Below are 20,582 nucleotides of genomic sequence, written 5' to 3' on the forward strand. Positions count from 1 at the left end.
TCCTTTTGGTGGTTGCATTTTGCTGTGAGGCTTCGCTTAGTGTAAAGATAGTTTTGATGTTGAGCATCTGTTCCTTTTTTCCATTATCCATTGCAGTAGGACTTTGGGAAAACTGGGAAAGGTTTCCACAGCACTGGAATGGGGACATTAATACCTTTATCTACAACCTGGATTAGGGGACAAAATGTTGTTATTTCTTATCAGCTGGGGAAAGAAGAGTGTTCACACAAAATATGTGTTCAGCTGGAAATTTTGCCCTAGTTTCTGTATTTCTGTTTTATTTTTGTCCAGAAATTGGAACTGTTAGGCCAAAAGTTTAAGGAGTCTCTAGTTAATCTTCCCAGATTTACTGTGTCAGGATTTTTTTTTCTACAATTTTTGTTACAATCTGGAAAGATCATCCTTTGTTAGTGTTTTGTATACAGTGATGGCACGTGAGCCAAGTTTTTTATCAGGAGAGTTACAATGGGTTTATTGCAGGATAACAGAAAACAGAGTTTGGGTCATTTATTTTTAAACAAAAAAGTTTATTCAAAATGTCCCAAGGCATCTTTTTAATAATCATAAGGCTCCTTCCAGGGGCACTCAGCAATCCCCAGAAAGACACTCATTTTGATTTACTCTGAGTGTAAAGTCTTCAGGGCAGGTGGCAGATCTTAATCTGTGGCCTCTTGACATAAATCCATATTTTCCACTTTGAACTGCAGTTCAGGCTTCAGTTTGAGGCCAACTTGCAACCTTAAGGTCCTTTAGTTTTGCTTTATCTTTCACTCTGAATTTTGATTCCATTAACTGTTGGGTAGATCTTCTGTACCTCTTTATTTCTCCACGTCTAACTTGGAGATTTGTTTTTATTTTAAAAGTAAATCTTTGTTGCAGATACAGATTCAGCACAATTGGTGATTTTTTATTACCATTACTACCATTACTACTACTAACAAATTTTTTTTGTTCTTCTTTTCTCATCTGGAATCTCATCTCTGCCAGCCAAACCAACAGCCTTTCCTGAAACTGAATCTGTTTTCTACAGATTTCTACAGTCTACTACAAGGACTTCTGTATTATGTTTACAGCAATCTGTCTTGCAGATTCTCCTGCAATAAAAACAACGTAGAACTTTCTTAATTTGGCTCTCAATACTGGATTGACTTTCTTACTGCTACTGCCTTTGAGAGTTCTGTGACATGAATAAAGTTTTTTGGGAGAGAAAAACAAGCAGATGATTCAGAAAAGAGACACAAAAATGATTTTAAAGGTCACACAGTGAGAAGGGGATAAAGATCAGAGTTTATCAGAGGAGAAGATGGAGGCTTGCTTTTTAAAGTAAGTTCCTGCACTGAGATATAATACAAGGGAATAAAATACTTTTTGACTAAGCAGAGAAAATCTGGGCAGAGTAAACTAGAGACAAATCATGAGGAGAATTAGAGCAGCTGCTGTAACAGCAACTGGAACCAGGAAAACAAGAGCTGTACCAATTTCAGATGGAGACTGGGTGTATTTTGGGAAGGTCAATATTAGTCTAGAACAATACAGAAGAGGAAAATTGTGGGACCTTTTCATGCAGGTGTGTCCCAGTGATATCTCCTGGTGGTTTCATGAGGCCTTTGAGCAGTTTGAAGCACAGCCCCTGCTCCAGGACTGTGGAGATGGATGTTGATGAGTGGCTTTTGGTTAATTGCTGAGAGAAGGAGATCCTTCAGATCCAGAAGGGGCTCTCAGGACAGTGGAAATCCAGACCCACTGACAGACAAGTTTTATCTCTCCCGGTCACAGAAAAAATTCATCTTAGACGATCAAATGGACCTTTTGAAAAGAAAAGCTCTCTGTGTAAATTTGTTAACTCTAGAAGATTAGGAAGGATATCTAGATGAAAACAAGAAGGGAAAGAAGTCGGGAAACAACCCCCCAAATGGAAGCAGAGATGGAAATTAATTTGTATTTAGGGTGCATCCAGAGGTACATTGTAGAAAAATAGGGGAGGATCATAAAAACAGCTTTAGTGCTGTTGTTTCAAGATCTTCTTTTGCCTCACACATACACAAACCCATCACCTAAAATCCTAACCTTCATTAAGTCTGATCTCCTGGATTACTTTAAGCAGGTATAAAGCAGCAACATTATTTCAATTTTATTTAATCTTTCTGGTCTAGTCAGCTTTAAACCCTTGGAAATCATGAGCAGCTGAACTGGATTAATCTGATCATTCTGAGTTGTGCTAATATTTGCACAATCATGTTTTCAATTTTGCTTTCCAATTTCGAGACCTTCTGCAGCTGTAAATTTATATTTCTTGTAGGATGCCCTCTAACCCTTGAGGTATGAACAGTGTTCATTCACATATTTAGCATGAATTTTCAAGGATCCTAATTAAGAAGTAGAAATATATTTTATATACATACAGGTCTTATTGAAAGGCAGGAACTCTCACGCCTTCTTTTGTAAGTTTAAATATATTCTTCAAGCAAATACATTTTCTTTTCCCAAGCCCTATATTGTAAGTGTAGGAAAGAAAGGCAGAAATGACTAGAAGTACTGGAAACCCATATACTCTGTTTTCCATTTCCTATTCCAGCTTGTTGAAATCCATGTCTAGAAAATCCTATTTTTGTAATATTTGATAGAAAAATATAATCCCATTCCCATGCTGTAAGTTTGCAAGAATTTACACAAGCACTTCCAAATCTGAAAGCCAAACTCTGTTATTTGGAAGAGAATAAGACATGAAAAAATGGATGCTGCAGGTGAATAGTTTGAATTAACTCCTTGGGCTGCAGATAAAAATAAACACTGCAATCTTAATATGGAAAAACAAGAAGAGAAACTGAGGGGAAAAAAGGTATTGGGAAGAAAGATAATGTGGAATATTATGCAGTCACCTTTTCTTCAAAACTTACAACCCAATCTGCACTATCCTAACAGGTAAAATAGAAATAATTAGCAGATTTATAGTCCTAGGGCAAAATAATCACAAGAGGTGATGTCTCAATGTCCTGCTGTGTGAAAGAAAATATTTTAGATTTATTAGAACCCATAAAAACCATCAGTTAGCCAGAATTTTACTGCATTCATTTTGGGCATACCGATAACCATAAATAAAGAATTTTGCTCCACAAGTCACCAATTTTTTCAGTAAAGATGCTCAGAATTGCTCTACACCTGAGCTAGTGATGCTTTCTTTGAGTGCAACTTCTTTTAAATAAACCTGAGATTGTGTTTTTCATACCCAGTCACTAGGGAAATGTTTCAGTTTGGAAGGGGTCATGTCCACATTTCAGATGTAATTTGTTTCTACTTGTTTGACTTACTTGGGCATTTGTCAGTTTGAAAAAAAAAAAAAAAAAAAAAAAAAAAGGAGTTTGAAAGGAAAAGCCACCACCAGCAACATTTAAGACAAGCTTCAGAAGCCGTGTCCGACTTCAAGCAGGCTAGATATTAATTTTACATTAATGGTAGATGTTAATACATTAATGCTAGATGTTAATTCATTAATGCTAGATGTTCTGTGGGCATTTATACAGCTGAATGAATTGAGCAGAACCAAAGCAAATGTGTCTCCGTGAAGGACATCCAAGATGAGCCCTGATTATACCTAAACACGTACAGGAGCTCTCCTGCTCTTGGTTATAGCAATACAACATGGAAAGGACTAAAGCTAGAAGTCCATCTCTGTATTTAGAATGTGTGCAACAGCATGTACAGAATCACAGGATCCCAGGATGGGTCAGGCTGGAAGGGACCACAGTGGGGTCACCTGGTGCCACCTCCCTGCTCAGGCTGGGCCATCCCAGAGCACAGGGCACAGGGTTGTGTCCAGCAGCTCTGGAATATCCCCAGGGAGGAGACTCCACAGCCTCTCTGGACAATCTGTTCAGTGCTTGGTCACTGCACAGGGAAGTTCTTCCTCATGTTCAGATGGAACTCCCTGGGCTCAGTCCCTGCCCGTGGCTCTGGTGCCATTGCTGGGCCCTGGAGCAGAGCCTAGGACTGCTGTGACCCTCCCTGCACACAGGGACACACAGGGACACAGAGGGGCACACAGGGATGGACAGGGACAGACAGGGACAGACAGGGACACTCAGGGACACAGAGGGGCACACAGGGACACACAGGGCTGAGAGTCCCTCTCAGCTGGGGCTCCTCTCCAGGCTGAGCAGCCCCAGCTCCCTCAACCACTCCTGGGCACAGAGATGTTTCAGTCCCTTCATCACCTCTGCAGCCTCCACTAGACCCAGCCCAGGAGCTCCATGTCACACTCAAAGATTTGTGTTGACTTTTGGTGATTCTTGTTTCATCTGCCAGACCTGAGCCCTCTGCCTGTGTTCCCTTGCTCTCTACAGCCAATGTCTGTGGTGCTGATCTGTATTCCAACCTCTGAACCTGAGGATAAATCAATTCCCTGGCACAATTTCTGGAACAGCTGTGATAAGCAATCATTCTCCTCTCTCTCAATACAACATACTGCCCAAGACCAGTCTACTCTTGGCAGATGACAAGTGATGTCCCTTTTTATCAGCTGTCATCTCAGAACATGTCCTTCTTCAAGGTTTCATAAATGAACAAAGATTTTCTGGGGTTAAATTTGCTCTGTCCTGGAACACCAGCTGACATAGCTGCTGCAATGTGTGCTCCAGCTCTCTCTGTGTTGTTTTGCCTTTGTTCTCTCCTTTGCCCACTGAAAGGATGGAATCAGGTCTCATTATAATCTTTGCTGATTGGGGAGTATCTTTCACTAGCAAAAAGTCAAACCCCATGTTAGCTAAAGCCCTGAAGGCCAGCAGAGCTGTGGAGCCTATTCAAAGAGGATGAATTTAACAGTAATTATAGATGAAAGCTTTGTTATGCTTATGTAACCCATAATAGCACAATTTTCCCATGACTTGCTGCTTACAAGATAACTGACCTTCCACCAGTTAGCCACTTTCTTACAAATCTGCACAATGTGCTTTTAATTAAAACTTGCCTTTGAAACTAGGTCCAAATGAGTTATCCCTTAAAAAACCCCAGTGAAATAGGCCCCATCTCTCTGGTTTTACTCCAACCAAATCCTGAATTTTTTTACACCCACCATAAACAACATTCCTCTCAGTGTCATCCTGCTAAAACAAAGCTGTGAGAAAACCTCACCTGGAATAACACTGACAAGGAAGCTCTTGCTCTGCTGAAGTCAGTCAGAAATTATGCCAGGCCCTCCTCCAAAGATGGAGAGAAAGATGGAAACAGGATCATATTTGCTGAGGTTTTTTTTACTTTCTTATCCTGCCTCAAAGAATTCTGATTTTTCCCATGAGATCAGGGCTCTGAGATTGTTACATAAGGAAATAATGATGAAGAAAGAAATGGTTTCAGAGTGTCTGATAAGGGTACACTGCACTTTTCTCAGGTGTCTACAACACTAAGTGCTGTCTTAAAAACACAGGTGATGGGACTTGGGCAGCTCCAGGAAAATGGAAGAGGAGCAAGGGATGCAAAATCAATTCGATTGAGGTATCTCAGAGCACATTATATCCACAATCTTCTCACCAGCTGAGAAGAAAAAGAGTCCAGATTAATTCTGTGTTTCGTTGTACATGTTTAAAAGTAGTAATAAGATAAAATCTACACAGAGCTTGTGAGAATCTCCAGTATTTCTCCCAAATGATCAGCCCCCTGCAGAGCACCAGGTTTTGTTCCTTGCCATCAGTGAAGCTTCAAGGTCACATCACACAGAACATTTCCGTGCTGCACACTGAAAGCTTCAGTGACAAGTTTCATTTAAATACAGAAGAGGAAGAAGTTAAAATTAGAGAAAGCAACACTGTAAGGAGCAGAATTTCTGGAAATTTAGGGCAATGAGCTTGAATGGAAATCCACTTCCCTTTTCAATTAATTTCATTTCAATCAAATTAACTGTTTTGAGCAAACAGCCACAATTTTATGAATAAAACCCAGTTGGAATATTAAACACCTCAGAGCTGAGTGTAAGTGAAATAATACATAGGTGGGGTTTTTCCAATGGCTAAGAGATTACATGCAACCACTACTATTCTTTTTTATGAGAAAGGGTCTGAGATGGCAAGATCCTAAAAGTGGAGCAGCACATTTCACTCTTTTGTGCTGCCCAGTGGTGTAAACATTTGAACTTGAGCAGTTTAGAGAGGAGATCTCAACTGGGGGACACCGATCATGATGTGCCACACAGGAACCCATCAGCATCTCCATCCATCTGATGTCATAAGTTTCAACTTTCATGTTTTTCAGATTCTGTGCTGCCCAGGGGTGGAGTTCTGAGCCTCATATTAAGTGTCAGTCAGCTCTTCACAGAGTAGGGAGACAAAACAAATCCTTTTCCTGCTGAAGACCAAGGACAATGGGCACAAAAGCACAAAAAAAGGTGGCTGAAGAGAGAAAACAAGAAGAATGGGACTTGACAACCTGAAGGTGTAATTAGACAATTAAACCCCAATGTGCAAATGGACCAAAACTTCAAAAAGTGTGAGACTTTGTGACTGGTTGTCCATTTTGTGACCACTCTACACTTGGGTGTAGGCCTGGTCAGGCTCTTGTCCTGCCCAAGGTGTACCCTGAAGGCCTTTCAATAAATATCTCTTTATTTTGTAGCTCTATCCAGTCTTTGTTCCAGGTCCCAAGGCATCACATCTCCCTGGCTCAAGAGAGAGGACTATTTTCTCATCACGCTCTACTCTAAGAGAGTAAAATAAGATTTGCAGAGGTGCCATTATTTTTCCGTGCTGTCATCTGCCAGGAAAGAAATCACCATTGCATTGCTCTGCAGATTCAGAGATGAGCACTTAGCCAGGAGATGATTTAGCCCAAAATAGAGAATAGTACTTTGCTCAGAAAGAGCATCCTGTGTTCTTGTGAGAGATGGAACCTGAAGTTGAATCCCACATGGCAGCTGTTACAAAACCACTTTTATTTCTCTCTCTTCCATTAAATACTATTCCAAGACTTCACCAGTCCTAAAGTGTGAAATCACAGAATCACAGAATATTCTGACTTGGAAGGGACCCACAGTGATCACCAAGTCCAACTCTTAAGTGAATGGTCCATCCATCTTTTTGCTGTCATCTCAAAGGCACTCATTGACAGCTCGAATCAGATGCTCTTGTTCTAAATTTCTTTTTTTTTTTAAGCTTCAAAAGTTCCTTTCTATCCCTGGAGTTTGTTCAACTGGGCTACTGACAGAGGACAATCCCAGCTCTGCTTGGCCTTTTCCAAGGCTGCTTTTGCCTCACTCCATCCCAAAGAGGGGTCTCACTCCCTGACCAAGGTACTCTCTCTTTACCCCTCCTCATGGCTCAGTCTTTGTTGGCCATGAACAGAGAGGTGTGAACACTGCATTTCAAACGAGATCTCTTCCATTTCTCATACCAGGCCAACCATTTTCCTTCAACCTATTGGAAATGGTTTTTGGCTGTTGCCTTCAGCTTCCTCCTCACTGGCATCACCCCAGCATTTCCCCCTCAGCCTGTTATCAGCTGTGCTGCACCACTGCTCCTCTTCCTCACTCATTTGCAACTCCTGTGTCCCAACTCACAACAGAAATGCCTGTGGTCAGTCTCCAAATATGCAATCTTACTTTTTTTCCCTCTATTAAATTCCTTTCAGCTTTCTTTTAATTCCAGTCATGCAGCTTTTAGGATATAAAGTCCTGATTTTCCTGTTAATAGAAGATGCCCTCCAGCTTTTCAATGGGAAATTGAATTACAGTGTCATTTTGTGCATAAAAGAAAGTGCATCAAAGTTCATAAAAGAAACCATGACATAAGCTGAGGCCTGAGTCCTGTTTCCTGGGAAACTCTGAGTTCTTCACCTGCTGCCTGATGTCACCTCCCCTTTTCCTGGTGTCCCTCAGAGGAGTTCTGGCTGTGTCCCCATGTCACTGAGCAGGGGCTGTACCCTACCCACACTCACAGATTTAAATGTGTAACGTTACTAATGGAAAATCTTAATTTTTCCAAGAAAGGTATCAAGTTATTTTGTCATTATCTACCCACACCAAGAGAAGCCTGCATTTTGTCTTCTGTTTCATTTGTTTCTGACTCTTCACACACAGCGCTCCAAAGGCTCCTCAGAAGTTTCACACATCCTCAGAGCCAACTTTTCTAGTGTGATAAAACTTGCTGTTTGGGGAAAACTCAGTTGCAGATATATCATCAGCCAAAAATTTAGCAAAACTCCTTTCTCATAGGCCTTTGGGTATTTTTTCAGAAGATTGAAATTGAGATTATTTGAATCTTCATCGTTCTATGAGCTTTTTTGTACTCCTCAGGATGCTAATTTTCTCCTTTTGTCTGGATTTTTCTGTTTTCCAAGCTGACACTAAACACTTTGAACAGGTTAGTCACTTAGCTCATGACATAAAGTGGGCTGGAAAATGACAGCTCTCCGCTGATTGTGAGGTACTTAGAGACACAATAAAAAAAAGAAAAAAAAAGAGTTTTAGACGTGGAAATTGTTCCGTTCCCTGATGAATCATGGTCTTTTGAAAGAGTTCTGGCTGAAGTGAGTGAGTGAGTGTTAGATGGATCTACAGAATATCTGCTTTTGAATCTGCACCGTGCTCCATCTGTAACGATATGTGAAATAACTTCATATTTTTATGGTCCATGCAGTAAGGGATTTAACAATATGTCTTTAAAAAACCCATGTGGGGTTGTTCAAATTGAGTTTCTTAGTGAAAATAACAAATACATCCCCGGGAAAGTAAAAAAAAAAACTCCATTATTCCTTTTGATTATCTGCCTCTTTCCCACAACACGACAGCACTGCCTGTTTTACAAGGTTATCAGCAGATCCCTCTCTTCCATCAGTGTGTGTTTCTATCAAGAATTAACAGATAAATCTCTCATATCCAAGCACATGGCAGGAGTCCTGCCTGTTCAGGGTCTGTATCTGCATCTGCATTTTGCCATTACATTTGCATTTTGCCAAAGCTGAACTTTGCCATTGCAGCTTCCAGGGATTTCTTCTTCCAAGGATTTCTTCTTGCTTTTTCCTTCCTCCTGGGAGTCCCCAGTTCACTTTGGGAGGCCCTGAGGACCAGGTACACTGAGGCTTCATTAATTGCTATAAAGGCTAAAGATTAAATACTTTATTTACTACTTGTTTATTCCTGCACCTGAGCTGCACCAAGTGACTCAACAACAACAAAGAATGTTGGTTTAGTCACATATAAAAGTAGATATTTTGCCAAAAAACTGTTTTCTAGAGCAAAACCTGTTTTTTTACGTGGGATGGAGGTGAAGGGCTGCCTGTAGAAACTTTTATTATTATACTTGCATGGATGGTTCTCTCCAGTTTTATGGCAGCTATTACCATCTTTGAAAGCTCAATCATCACCCATAAGGAGTAAAAAAATAACTTCTAATGTCTCTCAGTTCTGCAAGTGTCCTAAAGTGAAGTTAATTTAGCCCAAGCCTTTTGAAGACACTTAATGTACAAAAAACCAGCTGAGTCTCTCCCTTCCTTATCCAAGGCTGGATCTTTCCTGGGTTTCATTGCTCCAGTATAGAACAATACGACTTGATGGCAAAATTATTCTGGAAGTCTTCTCAGAACATTTTGTCCCACGCATTTTTAAAAAAAAATAAATTTAAACTTCTTGTTTCAACTGAGTTTGATATATTTGAATTTCCTGTCTGGTGTGAGAACTTGGCCAGGGCAGTGATTGTGTTCCTGGTGAGATCACATCTTGAGGGCTGTGTCCAGTTCTGGGAACCTCAATTCAGGAAGGACACTGAGGGGCTGGAGCATGTCCAGGGAAGGGAACGGAGCTGGAGAAGAGTCTGGAGCACCAGGAGAGGCTGAGGGAGCTGGGAAAGGGGCTCAGCCTGGAGAAAAGGAGGCTCAGGGGGGATCTTGTGGCTCTGCACAACTCCCTGACAGGAGGGGACAGCCGGGGGGGTTGGGCTCTGCTCCCAGGGAACAGGGACAGGAGGAGAGGGAATGGCCTCAGGCTGGGCCAGGGGAGGGTCTGGTTGGACATCAGGAGGAATTTCTCCATGGAAAAGGTGGTCAGGCCTTGGAAAGGGCTGCCCAGGGAGGTTGTGGGATCATCATCCCTGCACGTGTCCAAGAAACAGGTGGATGTGGCACTTAGAGCTCTGCTCTAACTGGTGATCAGTCACAGGCTGGACTCGAGGATCTTGGAGGTCTTTTCCAACATAAATTATTCTGTGTTTCTGTGACTCTGCAATTTGTTCTCCTCTGGCCAAGGGACATCCATGGCTCAGCAGTGTGTCCAAATCCCAGGAATTCTCTGAGCACAGGCCTGAAGGAGTCAGTGTCTCTGCTTGTGAACTCTCAGTGTACACAACTCTTTTTTCTCAGTCACTTCCAAGCAAAAAGCTTCTACATCACATCAAAAACCACCACTATTGACCCCGCAAGTTCAAAGCCTTCATTTTTTCACTATTAAGTTCAGTTCTGGTGAGCTTGGTACTATGAGGGTAATTTCAGTTCCCTTCAGTCCAGAGAAGGGAGGTTGAAAAGAGAGAACACTGATCATTCCAGCCTTCGAGCACTGAATCTTTGAATGACAATTAGAGACACAATTCTCCTGACCACTCTTTCAAATAGTGTGATAAACACTGTGCTTTAATCAGGGGAGGATGGATTGATTTTATTCCTGTAATTCCTTAATTTAAATTCCTGTTTAATTATAATCAGGTGATTTTTTAATTCAGAGCGACAACAAACTATAAAAGATAAAAAAAGAAAAGGCTAAAATACATCAAAACCAAATGTGGTCTTCAAATGTGAAGATGAAATCTCAAAATCTGGAAACACAGAAGGTTGGTGTTGAACTACTTTGCTCTTCCTTTTTGTCTTACACAGCAAAGCAAAATTTCTTCATTCTGAAAGAAAAATTAGAAAAGAAAAAAAGAATAAGAAGGCACCCACCTGATTGTCCCTCTGGGGTAAGACAAGACTCATTTCAAGCAGCTGTGAAACTCGAAGTTTTCTTGAAATATGCTGGTGCAAGCAGGGAGAGAAAAGTTTTATACTCACTTCAGAATGGAAAAATCCAGCCAACCCAGACATCTGCAAATATTACATGTATTTTACCATATTTCACCTAAAGACATTCAAGCAATGACCTAAATTCACGTGCTGCAAATACATTTTATAACTCTCTTTTTGATAGTGTTCTCCACACCAGAGTATTCTGGAATGTGCAAAGTTTGCTAAATAAAGGCAAGATCATCAGATCCTTCCTTCCTTCCTTCCTTCCTTCCTTCCTTCCTTCCTTCCTTCCTTCCTTCCTTCCTTCCTTCCTTCCTTCCTTCCTTCCTTCCTTCCTTCCTTCCTTCCTTCCTTCCTTCCTTCCTTCCTTCCTTCCTTCCTTCCTTCCTTCCCTGTGAGATGCTCAGTGCCAACGTGCTGAGAAAGTCAAAACAGACTAAAATAAAATTGAAGACTGAAAAAGAAAAAGGAAATCCATCCACACTGACAGGCACAGAAGGAAAACAGGATTTCAGCTGGCTGAAGGTCACTGGTCCTTTTGCTACAGCGTCCAAACATGCAAATAATCTCTCCTGAACATGGAAAAAAAATAATTGAAGCAGTTTTTACAGCGTTTTCTGTGCTTACACATAGAAAACTTGTCACTTTGAATAAGTAAGGTGGAAGCACTGAGTGTTATCTGTGCTGAAGGAGCAGTGAAGGAACTCACAGCAACCACCAAAACACCATAAAATGTCAGGCAGCAGCCTAGAATAAATCAAAGACAGGAAAAGTAGACAAAAGAACAAAAAAGTGAAAACGATATTGGAAGTGCCACTGATTATTTAAAAGGAGATAAAAAGTAGAGTTGAGTTCAAGAAGAAAAGAATTTAGCTTTAAAAGAACATTTCTTTTCTGAATGCATCTAGAAACAAAATAGAACAAGCCTGTGGTTTGTACTCAGAACCCCTGGTCAGACCATGTGTGCAACAGGTTTAGAAGAAGATTTAAAAGGTGCATTGCCTTTGCATGGCAGGTTTTGGTACCAAACAAGCTTCTGTAGGAAGCTTGTTGGAAGCTTCCCCCCTGTCCAAGGAGCCAATTCCATCCAAATCCAAGACAGACCCACTGCTGGATGAGTCTGAGTTCAGCAGCGATGCCTCTGGGATAATGTGTGTAAGAAGGGGGAAAAAAACTGCACAACTGCAGTGAGAACATGAGGGGAACATTACCAGGGAGCCCTGCAGCCCCTGGTAATGCCTTGGGAAGGCTGACCTGGAACAGAGACTGGACAGAGATAAGAGAATAAAGTAGATATTTATTACAAGGCCTTTAAGGACACACCTTGGGTAGGACAAGAGCCTGGACAGGGCTACACCTAAAATGGTCACAAAATGGATAACCAGTCACGAGGTCTCACACTTTTATAGGTTTTGGTCCATTTGCATATTGGGGTTTAATTGTCCAATTACAGCTTCAGGTTATGAAGCCCCATCCTTCTCATTTTCTCTTTTCAGTCCACCATGGTTTGTGCTTTTTTGGGCCTGAAAACTTGTACCTGTTGTCCTTGGTCTCCAGCAGGACAAGGATTTGTTTTGTCTCCCTGCTCTGTGCAGAGCTGACTGACACTGAATGTGAGGCTCAGAATTGCAACCCTGGGCAGCACAGAATCTGAAAAACATGAAAGCTGAAACTTAAGGCATCAAGGGCAGTGCAGGAGGGGCAAGGGGCTGCTCCAGGTGTCCAACCTGAGATTTCCCCAGCCCCTGGTGAGGTCCATGGAGAAGCAGTTGTGCCCCTGCAGCCCAGGGAGCTCCATGGAGAGCAGAGATCCACCTGCAGCTCGTGCAGGAGCCCACATTTGCTGGCAGGATTTGTGACCCCGTGGGACATTCCATGCTGGAGCTGCCTGTTCCTAAAGGATGCACCCAGTGGGAAGGGACCCACCCTAAAGCAGTTCTTGGAGGTCTCCAACTCATGATGGAGAAATTCATCAAGGACTGTGGGACGAATCCCGGCTGGAGCAGGGGAGGAGTGTGAAGAGTCCTCCCCTAAGGAGGAAAGAGCTGCAGAGAGAACAAGTCATGGACTGACTGCAACCCCTGAAATTCCCTGCAGGAATAGAACACAAAAAGTAATTTTGCACCTTGAAAAATCACATTATTGGTGACTTTATTGTTATTTACCCATTGATATTATTTTGGCTGTTGCTTTGTGGAGATGGCGGCAGTGACTCTGAGCATGTAGGGATAGACACCTAAGCAGAATAATCCTCCAAAAACTGATATGTAATTATCTCTACCATAATCAGAGCTTTTGTGCAAACTCTCCTCTTCCCCGAACAAAAAGAGATTGGTTGAACATCAGCAAAGGCACATGTAGTGAAGGAAAACATGAAGCTTGTAATTAAATCTGACAGCATGTGAAACCAAAAGCTTCTACTGTACAGTGGAATAGAGCAGTTAATAAGGAGGTGTTTAAATGAACAGTTAGGTGTGGTGAGGAGCTGAGAAGAGACACAGCAAATGAGAAAAAGGTCTGCAAGTTGGGAGAGAAACTCAGCACAGTTCTCAAGAGCAAGGAAAGACCTGAGGGATTTTCCCCATGTATTCCAGAGGAATCTGGATTGGACAGTGTAGCAGCTCAGAACCTCCTCTGCTGCATCATTATGGGATTTCATAAATGCCATGGAAGCCACATAATGAATGTATTTATGGCCAGTTCTCAGTTCAGCTATCTGCACTGAATTAATTATATAATGAGTTAATTATATTGGATCACAAGCTGTGGGGCTGGCAGACAGGGAAGCCAAGAGAAGTTAATGGCTTCTATCCTCACAGTGAATATCTCTTTCCATCAGCATCCCACATTAACACAATTTACGCCATGAAATTTTAGATTCTCTTTACCTTTTTTTATCTAGAAACAAACAAACAAACAAACAAACAAACAAACAAACACAACAACAACAACAACAACAACAACAACAACAACAACAACAACAAATTATCCTGAAGTTCAGCTGTGGTCCCCAGGCCTGGAGCTCCAAAATTTTCACCCTTGGGTCTAGAGTTGATCTCTGCTGCTTCTGTGAAGCTCAGCTCAAAGGCAGAAGAGAAGGTAACAGCAACTGAAAATGCCACAATGCAGAAATACATTTCACAACAGCAAAAAAGGAATTTACCATCTGTAGAGTGATGGTGGGGAGTCACCCTGTTAATAACACCCGTAAAAGCTCCTGTTCCCTGAGTTTCACACATCAGCTAATTGTTGTCAGTGTGGTGAGTAAGGAGGTGAGAGGAGCTCTGCTGTTTGCACTTCATCCTGGATCTCTATAATTCAGCAATCTTTGCTCAAATGCTGAAGTGCTAAATGTGCATTTTCCTTCTCCCCACTCAAAATTAGTATCAAATGTAGTTTAATGTATCAAGTGACTATTACATGGCTGACAGTCACAGCAGATATTTCATGTATTTTCTATACAGCTGCTGCAGACCATCAAAGTTCAACGTATTTGAATCTTGATGTGTGAGCCAATGCCCAGAAAAATCTTCAAGGATCTGGTCAGACTTGAATTCTATAATTAATTGTAGAAGTATAATGCCAGAAAGGGAATATTTTATGTCACTGCCCATCTACCCAGTATTTCTTTACATGAAATATCAAAAAATCAAAATTAGAGCACTCTGCAACACTCAGAGTGTTATTAATGTGAACAATTTTCCATGAGGCTGGAGGAATTTAGTGCTGATATCTGCAAGTCCTTGATGGTGAGTTGAGATTGGTGACATGAAAGGCAGAGTTCAGCAGAAAATACAACTGTACTCCACATAAATTAAAAAACAAAGGGAAGAATTAGGAGGAGGATGGTAAAGTTGCTATTATTGGCATATTAATAAATATTAAATAAAGTAGTTAGGTCAAATTTAAAGATAGTAATAGTCTGTGATATGAGGAAAAGTTACTATGTGTCTATTGTAGAATTTGTGCTTTCTAGAGAAAGAGCTGTTTTGTGATAAGTGGTTTCACTAAAATACCAGTTATGCATTCAGTTTGAGGGAAGGCTTTTAAACAATTCCATGAACTCACACCAATCATTGAATACATAAATTGTATTGATTAAAACTGGCTCCAAATCTTTGCAACTTCACTTTCACTGGCCTAATGCAGTGAAAAATTCATTGAGGCAAGAGAATCTTCAATGGGATAGAACCAATAGGTTCTTCACTCGATTCAGCTCAAATTTCATGAGCTTTCTTTAAGCAGTCAAGGCAAATTCATTCTGTGGAAGGTGAGCAAATAACTGACTTAGTACTGTAGACAAGAATTACTCTTTTTTCTCAGTCAAGCCTTGATATTTCCAATCCTTAGCTTCATGCAGGCAGAATTCAAGGAAAAAGGAATTCTTAGCAAAAGACTCAAAGGCTGGGGATAACAACAGTCAGAACTGATTATTTTCCCTCCCCTCTCTAATTTTAGCTCTCATGATTTTTAATATTGTTCTGGGTTTTAAACCTTGTCATCCCTCGCTGTGTCCCTGCTCTCGTCTCACACAGAGAAACCACCACTTCAACAGCACTTAGCCTTGGCTCCAGGAGAAAGCTTTGAAATGCTGCAAGACTGGGAACAAAGAATCTGAATTTTCATTGAAGATTATGTGATGGAGAAGGATTACACCATGACTCAACCTGCATAAGCCTTATCACATCACAGGAAAGGATTTCATTCATAAAATTCCCCCAGCCCCATGTTTTCTGGGTTTCATACTCACACATCTTTTTACAGCAATGAGAATAAAAAAGCCAAGGTGAGTAGAGGCCTGTTAGCAAAACACAGGAGTGTTATCTGAACCTTGAGGGTTGCTTTGGCTGGATGGAGGGTCTGTTTTAGCACTTGGACACATCCAGAATCAGGGACGGTGCAAAGATTTCTATGCCACTGCTGTGGCAGCCATGCTCACTGGTTATTTCCAAAAATCAGCTGTAACCCATCTCTGCCTTGCAATCCCTTCTGTTGTCTCCACGATCCTTCTATTCCTGCTCAGAGGAGGGTTCACATGGAATTGTAGTTTCCAGTGTGCTCCTGTCTCAGGTGTCAAATTTGGAATTTTTTATTGGCTTCTCAAAACTATTCCAAGGACTGTCACATTACTCCAGCCTCTGCACACCCAGACTTCACTTTCTCCTTCAAAGGCACCAGTTCTGAGTTGACAAGGTCACAGATACACAGAGTTGTAGAATTATGGGGTGGTTTGAGTTGGGAGGGCCCTCTGTCCTGGGTTGACAGTGCTCTCTATCCCATAATCCCATATCGTGGACACCCTTGTTATGTCTAAGAAGGTGTTCCGTCCCCTTTAGGGGGGGCGGGCACTGGCCTGCTGGGCTGGCTCCGCTTTGCTTTGCTTTGGCTTCCCTGCTTCTAGGCGCTCGCTGTCTTGCAATTTTCTGCTAGTTTCTTGCCCTTTCGTTCTTTTGTTTTTTCTTCCTTTCTTTCTGCCGCCTCTGTGCTCTGTTTGTTTTTTTTTTTTTTCCCTTTTCCTCTTCTCCCTTCCTCCCCCCCCCCCCCCCCCCCCTTTAAGATTTAGGACCGGCACCCGGAGCTGATCTGGCTGGAGGAGTCCGAGGAAGATCGCCGGGGCTTGTAAAGGAAGCTGCGCGCCCCTCCCCTCACAGTAACCTGAGCTTTTTCTGTTCTTTTTTTTTTTCCCTTGTGTCGGGGGATGTTTATTCATTTGTTAATAAACCGGTTTTTTCCACTTTGTGTTCAAGAGACTCCTTCCCAAACCCAGGGTTGGGGGGAGGGGTGGTAGAGGTTTTGTTATTAGGGGATTCCTTGAAGGTTTTCCCCTAATTCAACCCAAACCAGAACATATTTTGGTGCATTGGCCGGGAAACCCGAGTCAAAGAAAGTGGAAAAAACCTTAATAATAATACTGGTGATTCTAATTGTTTGGTGGGTGTATCAGGATGCTTTTTTCTGGACTCGTAATGGCATTCGGGGTGAAAGCCTGTCAATATTTCTGGTCTCTAGGGTTTTTTGAGGTTTTATTACCTCTGTGGTGTCTAGGGTTATTTCCTTACCCGGAGATAGCTTTAGCATTTCTTCTTATACGTAACTTATGTTGCCGTGGGGCCCTAACCAGAATATTGACCGGGCTCGGATTGTTTGTGATTGTTTACAAGAAGGTTGTAAATATGTTTGATGATTCGTTGTTATGGTTGGGCACTCAGTTTGTTAGGGGAGAAGCAGGGGAAGAGGTTTTTCAGCCTCTGTTTTCCCTCTTCTCCTTTGAATTGTTTATATCTTTATTGGGAAATGTTCAGTTTCCCCTGAGTGTCAAAGAGACCATCTTTCTGACATTTAATTTAATAAGCATTCTCTATATTGTCTGCAGTTTATATAAATTGAAAGCTGAGATTTCCAAAGGGGCTAATGAGACTTCTGAGTTACCAGCAAACCCAAGTAGGAGAAATCTTGAGTGGAGTGGGAAATGGGAAGATATGGGCCAAATTTTAAAGGAATTTTCTGACCCTATAGCCTGGGACTTTCCATCTGAACAAATTCAGAACCCAGCTGAGGTGGCTAAGTATTTGAAAGAGAGGTGCCAGGGTAATACCAAGGAGAAAAGGATTATTACAGTGAGCTGGGCCCTGGCATATGTTTATCGCACTCTCTTAGATACTGAAGGGCAGCAGACAGAAAACAGGGAACAGGGAGATAAGCTAGTTACTATCCCAATTACTCAGGCTGCAGCTAGTATCCCAGGCTCCAGGCCAGTAGTCGAATCAGACAGCAGGGCTCAACCGAGGGCTGTTGCTGCTAATAGAAGAGGCGGAAAGTGTACAACTAAGACCGATCGCAAGGTGGAGGATGATGATGATAATCCAGGAGAAGGACCTTCACCAAAATCAGAAACTACATCGAGGGGTGTAGATTCTGGAGCCAATATTGATTCATTTTCCCTAAAGGACCTTCGAGGCCTGAGAAAAGATTACAGACGACAACCTGACGAATCTATAATAAGTTGGTTAGTCCGCCTTTGGGATGCTGCAGGGGAGGCTACAGTTCTGGATGGCACGGAAGCGAGGCATTTGGGATCTCTGTCGCTAGACCCTGTTATTGATCAGGGCATGATGAGGGAGGCTAGCCCTCACAGCCTCTGGGAACGGATTCTGGACGGTGTAGCACAAAGATACCTGTGTGCAGATGATCTTTATTTGCAGCAGACACAGTGGAGGACCATAGAACAGGGGATCCAACGTCTGAGAGAGATGGCAGTAGCAGAGCTTATTTTTTCAGATGACGTAACAACTAGGAATCCAGACCTGGTAGCATGTACCCCAGTAATGTGGAGGAAACTTGTGCGACTTGGGCCATCTGAATACGCCTCTGCCCTAGCAATAATGAAGCGAGAGGAGACAGATGAGACTGTGCTCGATATGGCGAAAAAGCTTCGAGCATATGCTGATGCTGTACATGGCCCAACTCATGCCAGAATTGCAGCTGTGGAAACACGACTGCAGAAATTAGAGGACAAGATAGAGGAGAATCATAGGAAACTCAGGGAAGAGATTAAGGAGGACTTCCTCCAAATCTCGGCTGTGCAAATTAGAGGCCCTGGTATCCAACGCAGGCGCTCCTTTGATGGGGAGAGAAGGTACACCCCACGAGCTGAGTTGTGGTTCTTCTTGCGTGAATCTGGAGAAAACATGAGGAAATGGGATGGAAAGCCCACTGCTGCTCTGGCACAACGGGTACGTAATTTGAAGGAAGGTAGGATTCAAAGAGGAAGTCTCACTAAACAGAGAGCAGCTCCAGTTATTCGCAGCCAGGATGTCAAGTATGATGTCGATGATGACATGTCCGATCCCCTTGAAGGAACCTCTAAGACATATACCCCAGGGAAGAAGGATAACCATGCTTAGAGGGGCCCTGCCTCTAGCCAGGTAGAGGTTAGGGAAAATCGTGTGTTTTGGACTGTGTGGGTTCGTTGGCCTGGCACATTGAAGCCACAAGACTATAAGGCTTTGGTTGACACTGGCTCGCAGTGTACCTTGATCCCCTCGAGATGTGTAGGGGCAGAATCGATTTCTATTGCTGGTGTGACTGGGGGATCACAGGACTATACATTAGTGGAGGCAGATGTGAGCCTGACTAAGAATGAGTGGAAGAAACACCCTATTGCGACCGGCCCAGAGGCCCCATGCATCTTGGGCATAGATTACCTCCGGAGTGGGTATTTTAAAGACCCGAAAGGGTTCAGGTGGGCCTTTGGAGTAGCGACTGTGATGGCAGAAAGTATTCGACAGTTGAACACCTTGCCTGGACTGTCCGAGAACCCAATCACCGTAGGACTTATGAAGGGAGAAGAACAAGTAGTACCAATTGCCACTTCAATAGTGCATCGGCGGCAATATAGAATCACTCGAGATGCTGTGATCCCCATCCATAAGATGATTCGAGAGCTGGAAAGCCAAGGGGTGGTCAGCAAAACCCACTCACCCTTTAATAGCCCCATCTGGCCGGTGCGGAAATCTGATGGAGAATGGAGATTGACTGTGGATTATCGTGCCTTGAATGAAGTGACCCCACCTCTGAGTGCAGCCGTACCAGACATGCTGGAACTGCAGTATGAGCTGGAGTCCAAGGCAGCGAAGTGGTACGCCACTATCGATATTGCAAACGCATTCTTCTCTATTCCTCTGGCAGCCGAATGCCGGCCTCAGTTCGCCTTCACATGGAGGGGAGTGCAGTACACCTGGAACAGACTGCCCCAGGGGTGGAAACACAGCCCCACCATCTGCCATGGGCTGATCCAGGCCACACTAGAAAAGGATAAGGCCCCAGAACATCTACAATATATTGATGATATCATTGTGTGGGGAGACACAGCAACAGAAGTGTTCGAAAAGGGAGAGAAAATCATCCAAATTCTCCTGGAAGCCGGCTTTGCTGTTAAGAAAAGTAAAGTTAAGGGACCTGCTCGAGAGATCCAGTTCCTAGGAGTGAAGTGGCAAGATGGACGGCGTCAGATTCCTACGGACGTTATTAACAAAATTACAGCTATGTCCCCTCCAACGGATAAGAAGGAAACACAAGCTTTCTTAGGTGCCATAGGTTTCTGGAGGATGCACATTCCGGAATACAGTCAGATTGTGAGGCCCCTTCATCTGGTTACCCGCAAGAAGAACGATTTCTATTGGGGTCCTGAGCAGCAGCAAGCTTTCACCCAGATCAAGCAGGAGATTGCTCATGCTGTAGCCCTCGGCCCAGTCAGAACGGGACCAGATGTGAAGAATGTGCTCTACTCTGCAGCTGGGAGTCATGGTCTGTCCTGGAGCCTTTGGCAAAAGGTACCTGGTGAGACCCGAGGCCGACCACTGGGATTTTGGAGTCGGAGCTACAGGGGGTCTGAAGATAACTACACCCCAACGGAAAAGGAAATCTTGGCCGCCTATGAGGGAATCCAAGCTGCTTCAGAGGTGATCGGTACGGAAGCACCACTGCTCCTGGCACCCCGACTACCAGTGCTAGGGTGGATGTTTAGAGGAAAGGTTCCCTCCACCCACCATGCCACCAGTGCTACCTGGAGCAAGTGGATTGCCCTCATTACACAACGTGCCCGAGTTGGG

This window comes from Zosterops lateralis, assembly GCF_965231275.1.
Source record: "Zosterops lateralis genome assembly, chromosome: 5".
Classification (NCBI taxonomy): domain Eukaryota; kingdom Metazoa; phylum Chordata; class Aves; order Passeriformes; family Zosteropidae; genus Zosterops; species Zosterops lateralis.